Consider the following 6,031-nt stretch of genomic DNA (forward strand, 5'->3'; position numbering starts at 1 on the left):
AAATTATGAACACGGAAGGGCCTGAGACGTATGTCCTATCACAGATAAGACACAACAACCGTACAAAATGTGACACGCTCGGCTCCTGTAGAAATATATGAATTTATTTCTTCTAAGTATAGTTCTGAGTATAGCTCTAATATTTACTTAAACTCGGCGAAATATTCCACCCTAACTTGTATTGTATATATAAACTGTACAGCCATTTTGTAATTGTATTTAATTTACTGCAAGAATATGGTAAATAATTCAATTAGTTTTCTCCAACGCGGCGTCATCCGTCACTCATTTTATAAGCAAATATATTTAGATACAATCTGTTATATGGAGATTTTCGGGGCTATATAGGTGTTATCCCTAGGAAAATGCACACGTTTGAGTGTCAGTATCATATTAATCGTAAAACGAGGAAAACTGATATTCATATAAGTACATAATATCATAGGTAAGTTCAATTCAGGTAAGTATCTAAGAAGTGTGTCACACTAAGTGTGGCTGGCCTTCGACATTTGACCTTGTAAACTTTGATGACTATGATGACTAAAAAAACGATTAACTCGCTATAACACATGTGACGATGAAAAAGTCGGGTTTATCCCCGTATGACGTTCCTATCCGTACTGGCATGACATTATGAATGTTGTACCTAATTAAAAAGTTATCAACTATGATACAATATATATTTAGAAACGGACACTTCGACCAAGAATATAATTAAATTCGCCCCTTATAAAATACGAGTGTCACCCTCTAAGCCCTCTTATCAATGGCCAACCGCTACACAGCTACGCGCTACGGCCTACGCCGTAGCACTGTCGTAGCAAAACAGAAGCTTTAAGCCTCCCATTCACGACAAGACATTCGATTAAACTGTTGCGACATCAGTTTAATCGAAACAACCGATCGACAGTGTATGATTACTAGATCGCATGCGGTATCTCAAATCGCAACAAATCCCGTGCAATCGTGAATATCGTAATGATGGATCGAAAGTGTGTGGCCCCTTGCGACCAACGATTCTATTTTTATCTCATACTTACCTACTGACTTTATTATTCCATGTCATTCAAGTAGATCGTTCATGGAAATCATGAATCAATCAATATCTTCGTGTATGACTGGCACTTTCGATGGGATCGTTCGCCACGATATCTGTCCGTTCGATCGAAACGATGGATCGTACCGTGAATGGCGGGCTTTAAGGAATTATTGTGACAAAATGTACAATTTAGAGCCCATCACGATGGATGACCATCCAATCCCTTCAGCTGCGCTGACAAGAAAAGGCAGTGTTATAAGTAGGGGTTTGCGTGGACTGAAGAGATACAAAAAGTGAAAATTACCTACGCGCCATGATTCATGCTCCGAACTTGAGTTTTTTTCGGACCTACCACCTAGTCGAGCCTATCTTTCACAAACACATGATCAGATTGGAGCGTAAGCGTAAATTTAAAAGGTTGTAAATATAATGTATTAAGGCTAATTAATGTGTAATACTGGCTTTAGCCCGCGGCTTTGCTCGCGTTTGAAAGAGACAAAAAGTAGCCTATGTCACTCTCCATCCTTTCAACTATCTCCACTTAAAAAATCACGTCAATTCGTCGCTCCGTTTTGCCGTGAAAGACGGACATCCAAACAGACACGCACACTCTCCCATTTATAATATTAGTAAGTGTGGACTAGCTTTTGTCCGCGGGTTCGCTTGCGTTAAATTCGAACGACGCAGAAACCACCAATTTTACGTTTTCCTACTATTTGACTTTGATGGACTCTTAAACGCTCGTTGACAGTTACTTTGAAACTCTCATGATGCTTATGTAATGTCATTTTACCTAAATCGTCTCAACAATGTTTACAGCACATTCCTTTTTTTTAATAAGTAATTATGGGATTAAATTCATAAGAACACCTGTCCAGTTAATTAATCACTAGTTTTCAATCTACTTTATACATTGCTAAAGTATACTTAGTTTATTTCAGAAAAAAAAATCAAAACAGATCATATCATAAGTTATTGTATCGGATCCGTATTGCCGAAAAGCAAGGTTCATATTTTATCCTTCCAAAGTAGCAGTCTTGACCCACAGCGGAATTAGAACAGCCCTGCATGTAAGACCGCGTGATTGACGCCGTATTGGTTTAGATCAGGGCTTTCAAAGCCCCGGCCCGCGCGCCAAATCCGGCCCGGCTAAACCGCGGCCTGCAGGCCATAATACGGCTAATGTAATGTGGCCCGCCCGCGCGACATTTTCTGAGGAATAATAATAAGGCTTTGAGCTAATAAGATTCCACATCACCTGTTCAGAAAGGGGACTATTCTTCTTGCTATGACGGATCAAAGTGTCACTTTGTGCGGTCAGCCAAGAAAGCTAGTGGTTTACCACTTTTCGACTCTATACTCATAAAGGTTGAAAAGTGGTAAACCACTTTTTTGGCTCACTGTGCATTGTCAATTAGATTTTAAATCGATTACTTACGTGCATACTAAAATAACTATGTCCTCATAGATGATGTGAAAAACAGTATGTGTCACGCAGTAGCAAAGTCAGTGAGGGATTACGCCCAGGATACGTAGCCAAGTACACAAACGCTTACGACAATATTGTTATCGCAGCTAGCTTTCTCTATTTCACTTCCGTATTTGCGCGACAGAGCCAGACTCCGAGCTTGTCAACGATTGTCATTTCGGCTAGACCGGCATGGATTCTATTTTAAATTCCCTCGCTACGCTCTGGTGCCGTAGCCGAATGGCATTTCTGCGACGCGAAACTAAAACGAAACGCCGTGAAAGGTGACTGGCTCTGTCGCGCCAATACGCAAGAGCGATAGAGATAGATATCTACGAGCGTTTCGTTTCGTGAGCGTTTGTGCCATTCGTCTAAGTACCCTGATTTCAATTTTAGAATATTTTGCTTCGTTCTTTGTTATTTTGCTCCCTTGTGACACAATCCATTGGAGACCCCTGGTTTATATCGATAAAGTCGAGTGCGTGACTTTTACTTTCCCACCCTTTTTATTTAATGATTTCTCCTTTGTCCCTGTTCCATGTGTTGCCTAATGTGAATTGTATTCGTATGACTTAAGGTAAGTTATAGAGTTGCAGGTTGGCTTTATGCTGCAGCGTTCGATATATAGTTACTTTATTGCAAATTGATGTTGGTGGTTTGAAAGCGAGTAACATTTGAAGTCAGCAAGAATATTTTAGCACCTCGAAATAATGGTAATACTAATATATTCCCTTTGTTCATGTGAAATGATTTTGCACTATATTTAGAATAGTAATATCAATTTTATACAAATAATTTATTTAAAAAAACATAACTGTACAGTAGGTACATTAACAGATTTTTGTTTTTGTACAGTACAGCAAGTACTTATAGGACCGTAAGAAACTCTCAGAGTTTAGCATATACAACAAAAAAGCCGGCCAAGAGCATGTCAGGCCACGCTCAGTGTAGGGTTCCGTAGTTTCCCGTATGTTTTTAGGTTTTTTTCAAAAACTGTTTTACCTATCAAGTTCAAAATAATTTTCCTAGAAAGTCTTTATAAAGTTCTGCTTTTCTGATTTTTTTTCATATTTTTTAAACTTATGGTTCAAAAGTTAGAGGGGGGGGACACATTTTGTTCTACTTTTAAAGCGATTATTTCCCAAAATATTAACAATATCAAAAAATACATACATATCATCACGCTTATATCCCATAAAGGGGTAGGCAGAGCACATGAACTGCTCAAGTTTCAGTGCCACTCTTGGCGAAAACGGGTTAAAAGAAATCTAAATTGTGACATTGCAGTGACAGGTTGCCAGCCTTTCGCCTACGCCACAACTTAACCCATATCCCACAGTCGACTTCTACGACACCCACGGGAAGAAAGGGGGTAGTGAAATTCTTAACCCTTCACCACACGGGGCATGATTTATGTAAACCCCTATTCATTTAAATACTTATCCAACAATATATCACACGTTAGGGTTGGAATAAAAAAACACAATCCCCACTTTACGTGTAGGGGGGGGTACCCTAATAAAACATTTTTTTTTACTTTTTATTTTACCACCTTGTTGGCGTGATTGATATACATGTTGGTTCCAAATTTCAGCTTTCTAGTGCTAACGGTGACTGAGATTATCCGCGGACGGACGGACAGACATGGCGAATCTATAAGGGTTCCTATTTGACTAAGGAACCCTAAAAATTAGTCGAGAATACAATGATTGTCGTTAAAACTTGCCAACGAGTATCTCAAAAAGCTTGCCATCCAACATTAAGAATTAATATTACCGATCTAGCGGTTTTTCTTACGTCAATGATAAAAAAACACACGCCTCATTTAATGTGTTTTGATTAAATCGACTGGCAAGAGCAATAGAAGCTGTAAGCCCACATGATTGCAGAAATAACCTTTGTTTCTTTTGCTTTAACAAAACAGATGAAAGCTACAATTATATTTTCTACTGATATCAGTAGCTTTGCTTTTGTTTTCATTTAACGAGTAGATATGTAGCACTACAGTCAATTAGAGACGGATAATGTGCCAAAATAATAAATATGTATAAGTATACAGTCAACCAATTGGAACCCTAGGCCACTCTACAACCATGTTAAATTGACAAGCAGCAAGAGATTTCTTACAATCTGATTTATAGCGTCACTATGACATAGTTCTACAGTGGCCTAGGGTTCCAATTGGTTGACTGTACACTACTTTATTGCTTATACGTTAAGTTAGTGGATACATACCTATTTCGGCACTTTGTCCTATATATTTTAATACCTTGCCTGTACAAGAGCCAACTGTCCTTATATCCTTTACTTTAAAAAAACAAAGTCCCCTACTGGGTCTGTCTGTTTAGCAGCTTATAAAATATGTTCGAGATAAACTCCAAAACTAGACTGATTCTTGAGTAAGGTTTAGAACGGTTGAGCTTAACCTATACATAACTACATCATTATTCATTATTTATTGTTTATTTATTGAGAAAATTTTCTTACATTATCACTAGTCTTGTAAATCCGATAGCATGATTACTTTTTTAATAAATAATGATTTATTTAAATTTGTTATCAATTAAGCATATGTAAAATAATAATTAAGTAGGCTCTACGAGTATGACTTGACAATACCTGTATATACTGTCCTCCTTATTCATAAACGTACTCTAAAGTTATCAAGCCGATAAAGTTCGTTTTCCCCTCACTAGCTCGGAAACACGTGTTTTGTCCTTCAATACCAGCGAGTAAAAACGCATTTTATCCACTAGTGGGTAAAGTAATTTGTTCTTGAATAAAGTCGAATTAACTGCTTTCAAATTGATAAAAGTAGGTGAATCTATTAGTAATAAAGATGATTTACCACCTGTGGAACTACTGGAAGCAGTGATATACGCTTTTTTTGCGTTGTAGTTTCCTCGCTATAATGAGGGGAAAAGTTTTGTGTTACACTCGGGTGCAAATGTATTTTACTTCTCGTGTGTTAAAAAACTCGCAAGTTCAGGATTCTATTCTCGAACCACTCGCTTCGCTCGTGGTTCAACTATAGATATCCTATTTTCTATCACACCAATACGTCGGAAAGGGACAATAGTTATTTGTTATACAAGGGGGCAAAGTTGTATTTTAACGCCGAGTGTGGAATTGAAAAACGAGCAAGTGAAAGGATTCTATAGTTGAACCACGAGCGAAGCGAGTGTTTCCAGAATAGAATCCTGAACTTGCGAGTTTTTTAACACACGAGAAGTAAAATACATTTGCACCCGAGTGTAACACAAAACTTTTCTCCTCATTATAGCGAGGAAACTACAACGCAAAAAATGCGTTTATCACTGCTTCCAGTACTTCCACAGGTGGTAAATCATCTTTATTACTAGATTCACCTACTTTTTATCAATTTTAAAGCAGTTAATTTGACTTTATTCAAGGTCAAATTACTTTACCCACTAGTGGATAAAATGCGTTTTTACCCGCTGGTATTTAAGGACAAAACACGTGTTTCCGAGCTAGTGAGGGGAAAACGAACTTTATCGGCTTGA

This window comes from Leguminivora glycinivorella, chromosome Z (genome assembly GCF_023078275.1).
Source record: "Leguminivora glycinivorella isolate SPB_JAAS2020 chromosome Z, LegGlyc_1.1, whole genome shotgun sequence".
Taxonomy (NCBI): Eukaryota; Metazoa; Arthropoda; class Insecta; order Lepidoptera; family Tortricidae; genus Leguminivora; species Leguminivora glycinivorella.